Source organism: Triticum urartu, chromosome 4 (genome assembly GCF_003073215.2).
Source record: "Triticum urartu cultivar G1812 chromosome 4, Tu2.1, whole genome shotgun sequence".
NCBI classification, from domain to species: Eukaryota; Viridiplantae; Streptophyta; class Magnoliopsida; order Poales; family Poaceae; genus Triticum; species Triticum urartu.
In genome coordinates this window covers 385117524-385127406 of record NC_053025.1, presented here as the reverse complement: position 1 = coordinate 385127406, position 9883 = coordinate 385117524, and positions in this window count along the sequence as shown.

The window sequence follows — 9883 nt, the reverse complement described above, 5'->3', positions numbered from 1 at the left end:
TGTAATTTTAGCATTAGAGTCTGGAATTACTTGCAGATTATCTGGGACCCACAGCCTGGGATGACAACTTACAACATGGCAGTAAAGGCTAGGAAGGATTTTGGGCATTCTTTCTTCACTGAAGTGGTCTTTACAGCAGCTTGGAACATTTGGATCTTGAGGAATGGCAAGGTTTTCAGGAATGAGACACCTTCTTTCAGAGCATGGAGGCATAACTTCATCCATGACATAACCCTTCTTTCTCATAGGATAAAATGTAAATACAAGGATAGCCTTCTAACTTGGATCTCTAACCTTCCTTAGGTAGTGTTTTTCTTTGCCCTGCTTGGGTTGTAACTTTGTAAGTATTTCTGTCTTCCTCTTTTCTCTTCTTGTATGGACTTGTAATAGGACTTTGTTCTTTGTTGTTTTCAATAAAGAGTTGTGCGGTTGTTGCCTTGCAGTACATATTCAAAAAAAACTCGGAGAACTTTGCAGGCAAGATGACCATACCCTCGAAATCACTTCTATCTTTACTTGATAGTTGCTCGCTCTATTTCTATGCCTATGTCGCTATACCTACCACATGCTTTATCATGCCTCCCATATTGCCATGTCAAACCTCTAACCCACCTTGTCCTAGCAAGCCATTGTTTGGCTATGTTACCGCTTTGCTCAGCCCCTCTTATAGCGTTGCTAGTTGCAGGTGAAGATTGGAGTTTGTTCCTTGTTGGAACATGTTTATTGTCGGGATATCATTATTATATCTTGTTTACTTTAAATGCACCTATATACTTGGTAAAGGGTGGAAGGCTCGGCCTTATGCCTGGTGTTTTGTTCCACTCTTGCTGCCCTAGTTTTCCGTCATACCGGTGTTATGTTCCTTGATTTTGCGTTCCTTACGCAGTTGGGTTATAATGGGAACCCCTTGATAGTTCGCCTTGAATAAAACTCCTCCGGCAAGGCCCAACCTTGGTTTTACCATTTGCCACCTAAGCCTTTTTCCCTTGGGTTCCGCGGACTCAAGGGTCATCTTTATTTTAAACCCCCGGGCCAGTGCTCCTCTGAGTGTTGGTCCAAAACAGGTCCACTTGCAGCGCCACCTCGGGGAAACTTGAGGATTGGTTTTAGTTGTACATAGTGTTCATCCGGTGTGCCCTGAGAATGAGATACGTGCGACTCCTATCGGGATTTGTCGGCACAATGGGTGGTCTTGATGGTCTTGTTTTACCATTGTCGAGATGTCTTGTAACCGGGATTCCGAGTCTGATCGGGTCATCCTGGGAGAAGGAATATCCTTCGTTGACCGTGAGAGCTTGTGATGGGATAAGTTGGGACACCCATGTAGGGTTTTGAACTTTTGAAAGTCGTGCCCGCGGTTATGGGCATATGGGAATTTGTTAATGTCCGGTTGTAGAAAACCTAAAACTAAACTTAATTAAAATGAATCAACAGCGTGTGTAGCCATGATGGTCTCTTTTCGGCGGAGTCCGGGAAGAGAACATGTTCTTGTGTTATGCTTGAACGTAAGTAGTTCTAGGATCACTTCTTGATCATAGATTCTTGACCGTGCTTTGCCTTTCTCTTCTCGCTCTCATTTGCGTATGTTAGCCACCATATATGCTAGCGCTTGCTGCAGCTCCACCTCATACCTTTTCCCTACCCATAAGCTTAAATAGTCTTGATCGCGAGGGTGTGAGATTGCTGAGTCCCCGCGACTCACAGATTACTTCCAAAACCAGATGCAGGTGCCGTTGATGTCATTCCAGGAGATGCGACTGAACTCAAGTGGGAGTTCGATGAGGACTCAGGATGTTACTACGTTTCCTTTCCAGACGATCAGTAGTGGAGCCCGGTTGGGGGCGATCGGGGATCTTATGCATTTGGGGTTGTCTTTATTTTGGTTCCTTAGTCGGACCTTGATTGTATCTGGATGATGTAATGCTATATTTATGTATTGTGTGAAGTGGCGATTGTAAGCCAACTCTGTACCTCTTTCTTATTCAGTACATGGGATGTGTAAAGATTACCCCTCTTGCGACATGCCTACAATGCGGTTATACCTCTAAGTCGTGCTCCAACACGTGGGAGATATAGCCGCATCGTGGGTGTTACCACCAACTTCTCCTTGAGGGTGAGCGCGTCGACCGTCGAGCTGGAGAGGGCGTACTGCATCCGCAGCTCCACCAACTCGCTCTCCGGCGCCTCCTTCCCCCCGACGTCCTTGGCCGCTCCCTTGCTCTTGCTTGTCTTGGGCGCCATGGCGCTGAGAGGGGATGAGGGATCAAGGGCAATTGGGGAACGGCGGCAGCGAGCAGAGGCGAAAGATTTGATTTGAGCTTGATGAAGAAGAGGGGAACGGCGGTTCCAAGATTGGAAAAGGCACGGAGGGTAAATGAGCAGCGCCCCTGCGGTTTCTTCTTTTTATGGGGAAAACGCGGGCCGCCTCTTTACTATTCACCGCAGGGTGATGCAAGCATGCTGCGACAGTTCCATGCACGACCCACACGTCAGGCACTCAATGCGGGTCGTGGGGAAGCGCAACTTGGGACTGAGGAGGATAAAACTCTGCCACACGTACCCGCGCACATTAATGGGCCTGGCCCAACAACTCTTTGCGCTTATGTGTGACCCAGGCTCGGGGGCTCTTGTTGGTGTACAAAAGTAGGGGCCTTTCTGTACCCTTTTACTTGTGCACGGGTGCTCGTAGCCACACCCGCGGCCACGCTTGGCGAGGCTGAAGAAGCAAAGGTACGAGACTGCCAAGGCAACACTCAAGCCAGAGGCATGAAGAGCGAAGGGGCAAGATGGGCTTCCCCCAGCAACACCCTTACCGGGGTGGCATACATAGCCCCGGCAAGAGCCTTGCCGGGGCGACTTACCCCACACAAGCGAGGCCGCCACCCTTGATCCTGAGAGCTCTGACACCATCGACAACATCGAGACCAAGACTCGGGGGCGCCCGCGTGCTGACATGCTGATCTTTATGAAGACCAAAGGCCTGCGAGCCTAGATAAGAACCAGAAGACGAAGACCCCTGGAAAGATCCTTGCCGGGGATGGCCGAAGACCCCCCGGCAGGATCCTTGCCAGGGACGCCCGCGAGACCCCGGTAACACCCTTGTCGGGGGCATCTGCGGGGCCACATCTAGGCCCACACCCACCAACGTTTCACTGCCCCGCGGCCATTGCGACGCGGCAACCAGCCCGCCAATTAGGCAAGCTCCTGCGTGGTAGCATGCAGCTTCTAAGCCAACTAGTCAAGCACCTGCGTGGTGGCGTGCAGATCTTCGTGAAGACCCTGTCACCGCACCAGCACAGCAATCAGCCAGCCAGCATGGCACTGCATGCCTCATCAGCTTGGACGCGCATTGAAGCAAGGCGAGGCGGCGACGGACAGGACGAGCTCTGTTGCCACCCCCGATAAAGCAAGAGGGCACGTAGGCAGCGCATTAAATGCATTTGTCCTATGGTGTCAGGCGATAAACTTGTACACTGTAGATACTTTCCACCTCCTGTGTGCCACTCTGGTGACCCCTTTGACATATAAAAGGAGGCTCGAGGCATACTGTGGAAGGATTCAGACTAGGCACACATAGTAGCTAGTTCAAGAACGGAAGAACACCAAATAAACACAAATAAACAGGACTAGGGTTTTATGCATCGTTTGCGGCCTGAACCTGGGTAAAAATCCCCTCGCGTTGATCGGTAGACCTGCTCTTTGCGCAGCCCACGCCCCGCCAACCGAAGAAGGGATTCCCTAGGATCCCATAGGTGTTGTTTCCCCGACAACTACCTTTCAAAGATGTATGACTGCTATATTCTCTGAGTTTTGTGAAAAGATTGATGAGGTTTTCATGGATGATTTTTCAGTTTACGGAACTTCTTTTGATGATTGCTTGAGCAACCTTGATCAAGTTTTGTAGAGATGTCAAGAAACTAATCTTGTCTTGAACAGGGAGAAGTGCCACTTTATGGTTAATGAAGGTATTGTCTTTGGGCATAAAATTTCTAAAAGAGGTATTGAAGTTGATAAAGCTAAAGTAGATGCTATTAAAAAGATGTTGTGTCCTAAAGATATCAAAGGTATAAGAAGTTTCCTTGGTCATGCTGGTTTCTATAGGAGGTTTATTAAAGACTTCTCTAAAATTTCTAGGCCTCTCACTAATCTCTTGCAAAAAGATGTTCCTTTTATTTTTGATGATGATTGTGCAGAAGCATTTGAAATACTTAAGAAAACTTTGATTACTGCACCTATTGTTCAGCCACCTGATTGGAATTTACCCTTTGAAATTATGTGTGATGCTAGTGATTATGCTGTTGGTGATATTCTAGGACAAAGAGTTGATAAGAAATTAAATGTTATTTGGTATGCTAGTAAAACTACAGTGCCTAGAGAAATTATGCTACCACTAAAAAAGAATTTTTAGCAGTTGTATTTGCATGTGATAAGTTCAGACCTTATATTGTTGATTCCAAAGTAACTGTTCACACTGATCATGTTGCTATTAAATATCTTATGGAAAAGAAAGATGCTAAACATAGACTTATTAGATGGGTTCTGTTGCTACAAGAATTTGCTTTGCATATTATTGATAGAAAGGGAGCTGAGAACCCCGTTGCAGACAACTTGCCTAGGTTAGAGAATGTTCTTGATGACCCACTACCTATTGATGATAGCTTTCCCGATGAGAAATTAAATTTCATAAATGCCTCTCATAATATGATATGCTAATTATATTGTTGCTAAATTTATACCACCTAGTTTCACATACCAGCAAAAGAAAAAGTTGTTCGGTGATTTAAGACATTACTTTTGGGATGACCCACACCTTTATAAAGAAGGAGTGGATGGTGTCATTAGACATTGTGAACCTGAGCATGAACAGAAACAGATCCCACACAAGTGCCACTCCAAGTCCTACGGAGGACACCACACTGGAGATAGAAGTGCACATAAGGTACAGCAATCCGGTTTCTATTGGCCCACTCTATTTAAAGATGCCCGTAAGCTTTTCTTGTCTTGTGATCAATGTCAAAGAATTGGTAATATTAGTAGATGTCAGGAAATGCCTATGAATTATTCACTTGTTATTGAACCATTTGATGTTTGGGGTTTTGATTATGTGGGACCTTTTCCTTCCTCTAATGGGTACACACATATTTTAGTTGCTGTTGATTATGTTACTAAGTCGGTAGAAACTATTCCAACTAGTAGTGTTGATCATAACACTTCTATTAAGATGCTTAAAGAAGTTATTTTTCCGAGGTTTGGAGTCCCTAGATATTTAATGACTGATGGTGGTTCACATTTTATTCATGGTGCTTTTCGTAAAATGCTTGCTAAGTATGATGTTAATCATAGAATTGCATCTCCATATCATCCTCAGTCTAGTGGTCAAGTAGAATTGAGCAATAAAGAGATTAAATTAATTTTGCAAAAGACTATTAATAGATCTAGAGTGAATTGGTCTAAGAAATTTGATGATGCTTTGTGGGCTTATAGAACCGCTTATAAGAATCTATGGGTATGTTTCCGTATAAAATGGTTTATGGAAAGGCATGTCCCTTACCTGTTAAACTAGAACATAAAGCTTATTGGGCTATTAAAGAGCTCAACTATGATTTCAAACTTGCCGGTGAGAAGAGGTTATTTGACATTAGATCACTTGATGAATGGAGAACTCAAGCCTATGAGAATGCCAAGTTGTTTAAAGAAAAAGTTAAAAGATGGCATGAGTTATATAGCAAAACATGATCACCTACAAAAGCGTGAGTTCAATGTAGGTGATCATGTTTTGCTATACAACTCTCATTTATGATATTTTGCAGGAAAGCTTCTCTCTAAATGGGAAGGCCCTTACATTATTGAGGAGGTCTATCGTTCCGGTGCCACAAAAATCAACAACGCCGAAGGTAAAAATTCGAAGGTGGTAAATGTTGAAAGACTCAAACATTATATCTCAGGTACTCCCATAAATGTTGAGACCAATATAATTGATACCGTAACCCCGGAGGAGTACATAAGGGACACTTTCCATAACGTTTCATACTCCGAAAAGGAATAGGTATGTGGTACAGTAAGTAAACCGACTCCAAAACGTTTCCAATGATAAATTTCCTCCGTTTTGGAATATTTAAGAAATTGAGAAAATTAAAATAGTCTGAAAGAGACACGAGGCCACCATAGGGGTGGAGCGCGTGCCCTACCCCTCTGGGCGCCCCCCGTCCTTGTGGCCACCTCGTGTGCCCTCCGGACTCTGTTTTCTTGTAGAATATTTCTTATGGTCGGTAAAAATTCATTATATAATCTCCCAAGGTTTTGACCACCGTACCACGCAAATATCTCCTATTTTTGTTTCAAGCTGTTTTTTCGACAGATCTAGATCACCATGACGTCTCCAAGCGCCCCCAAGGATAAATATTTCGAGAAGGGCATCAACCCCTACCTTGTAGAGGTGCTGCGACACCCTCAAGCCATTGAGATGCGTGAGGGGGTGCTGCACATCCATGATGTTGAGGGACCGAAGAAGACCGGAAGCATGGAGGCAAGATTCGAAGCAATGGAGCAGCAAGTTTTCAAGTGTCAAGGGATGGTGGAATGCGGACTCAACGCCAACCACATGATGATCGCGGAGTTCACCAACAAGCACAAGCTGGACCCCAAGAGCATTGAAGAGGCCATCTACATGCTTCATGATAAAATCGAGCATCTCCAAGCCCAGATCGATGACCTGCAAAACTAAAACTGTCAGTATGAATATAGATTCAAGATGATGAGTTTGGCTACAGATTCGAGGATCCCGGAGACCCGCTCGTCTTTCTATGATGGTGAGCCTATGCCTTGGAAGATGGACGACAAGCCTGCTTCATCAAAAACTCCTTCATCCCCCCCCCCGAAGAAAGAGATCTAATTACATGGGTATTGGCACTCCCCTTGCCAACTGCCAAGCTTGGGGGAGTGCCCCGGTACCGTATCACCATCACATCTTTATCTTTATCGTTTTTCCTAGTTCGATCCTTTTGGTTGTGTCTTGACCTAGTAGAATAAAGTTTTAGTATGATCTAGATTTGAGTTTAGTCTTATGTTCCCTCTATGTAATCGAGTCCGTGAGATATATAATAAAGAGTAGTTTTGAGTTAAGGGCTTTGCTTTCTTGCAATGATCTTGAGGGAATTAAATAAAAGAAAGAATAAATAGAAATGAAAAGTTCATACATTGATCTTATGGAAAGTAATGACTTCACATATAGAGAGTATGATGAATAAAAGTTATTAAGAGTTGACAAACATAGTTTTGATCACTGTTGCAATTAATAGGAAGTAATTAAGAAAGAGAGACCTCACATATAAATATACTATCTTGGATATCTTTTGTAATTGTGAGCACTCATTAAAATATGACATGCTAAAAAGTTGATGTTGGACAAGGAAGACAACATAATGAGTTATGTTTTCTTACATCCAAATAGAAATTATATTGTTTTGAATCATCCAACATATTGGGCTTGCCTTTCCCCCTCATGCTAGCCAAATTCTTTATACCAAGTAGAGATATTCTCTACTACTTGTGCTTCCGAATATCCCTAAACCCAGTTTTGCCATGAGAGTCTACCATACCTACCTATGAATTGAGTAAGATCCTTCAAGTAAGTTGTCATCGATGCAAGTAATAAAAATTGCTCTCTCTAAATATGTATGATCTATTAGTATGAAGAAAATAAGCTTTATATGAACTTGTGATATGGAAGAAATAAAAGCGACGGACTGCATAATAAAGGTCCTTATCACAAGTGACAATATAAAGTGACGTTCTTTTGCATTAGTATTTTGTGCATCCAACCATAAAAGCGCATGACAACATCTACTTCCTTCTACGAAGGACTTATTTTTTACTTTTATTTTCTACCCTTATATAAGAGTCATGATGATAATCGCCTTTCCTTTTTACATTTATATATATGGTGGGTCTATTCTAACGACCCCCTTAAGACCTTATTCTAACAACACGTAGCCTTATTCTGCTAACAGTTTCGTGATGCCTTAGAGCATTACTAGTAGAGCCCTCAAACCCTCAAAATTCCCAAAAATAACTGTTTTTTTTACAGTTTTCATCGAAAAAAGTCGTAGACTAGAACCCCTTAACCCTTAAACCCTCAAAAAATTTTAAAGGTCCAACCTTCAAACTCTCTCCCAATCCTCAAAAGTAAGGGTTGGGGAGCAAAACCTACCCCAACCCTCATTTGGCGGTAATACTCGCGCGGGAGGGAAAAATCCTCCCAACTCCCGCATCCACGCCCGCGACCGCCGCTGCTAGTCGCCCCCGTCGCCGACGGCCGCTCCGTCGACCTCCCGCGCGCAACGACAACGTCGTTCATGGGGAATATTTCGTTATAAGGGTTGGGTTTGAGGGTTCTAATCTTTACCCCCGTTTTTCAACCCGTAAAAATGCAAAAAAAATCATTTTTGAACCATTGAAACGCTAGTGAGAGTTTGAGGATTTGAGAGTTCTACTAGTAATGCTCTTACATCCCACCTTACCCATTCGAGCCCCCATCCTCCACACCGCCCCGCGACCACCCACTCCCTCTCCTTCCCACTCCCGCCCAACAACCACCTTCCACGACGTGGAACACCGCCGGCGGGCGCGGCGCCCACCTTCTCCGGTGCGGCCCACCCGAGCCACCACCTCACCCTCCCACCTTCTTCATAGCGGGGCGGCCCACCCGCCCGAGCCGGCGCCCCACGCTCCCACCTTCTCCGGCCCGGCTAGCCGTCGGCCACCACTCCACCTTCCTCGGCCGGATCCATGGCACCACCACCTTCCTCCAGCCCCGCCGCCCACCACCACCGTCGTGCCGCAGCTCACACCACCAGCCTCCCCACCTTTCCACGCAGGCTGCCCAACCACTACCCACCGGCGCCCCCAAATCCCACCAGACTACCAGCGATTGGGGAACGCCATCGCGCGCAACTCGCCACCGCAACCTCCCCAACGCAGCTTGCCCCAGTCAGGTCACCACTAGATCCATCCCGGCCCTTCTCGGCCTCCACCACCATCCCCCACCACTGCCCCACTTTGGATCCGGCGAGCTGCCGCTAGAAAGGAGCAGAGTACTGCCGCGCCTCTTCCTCCGCGCACGGCCTTGGTGCCTCTCTCCACCACCTCGGAGCCGCGACACCGCTGCCGCCATGGATCTGAGGTCGAGCCTCCTTCCTCGAGCTCATCTTGTGCGCGCCGCTGCTGGATCGGGCTAGCCACCCGCACTATGCACCACGGCCCGCCACCACCCCAGCGTCCCTCAAGTCGCGCCGCCCCGCGCCTGACTACCCTCGTGCGGCCCACCTCAGGCTCCACTGTAGTCCGTCCTCCCCGGCCAGGAGGTTCTCTCAAGCGCACCGGCCTCCCCTCTGCTTCTTCTCCACTTCTGACGAACACAAAAACATGTGAGCATTTGGGTTTGTTGTTGGAGTTCACTTTTTTTTGGGGATGAAAAATTCAGTGCACTGCAGTTTGCTATTCCTGCTATTGCGGTTTCAGTTTGCAGGAGGCCAACCTCTTTCAATCACGGAGCTGGAGGTGAACGGCGGCAACAACGCCCCGTGCAGTTCAAAAATTGCTTGTTTTGCTGCTTCTTTTTTTTTGCATTCAGATGCAGTTCGCCATGGCCTCGCACGCGGTCTGGTGTCACAGCTGTTTCAGTGCTTGCGTGCGCCATGGCCTCGCACGGATGCAGTTCAGAAAAGTGCTTGTTTTCTTGTTTTGCAGTGCAGATTGTATCGACGAGAAGTGCACCACATGTACAAAGGAGAAAAAAAGAATATCGTCATTTTTTTTGAAGTTTGTTTTATTGTTCGAGAAAACAGACATAATGCTGGAGTGTAAAACGAGTTGGCTGTGTTAT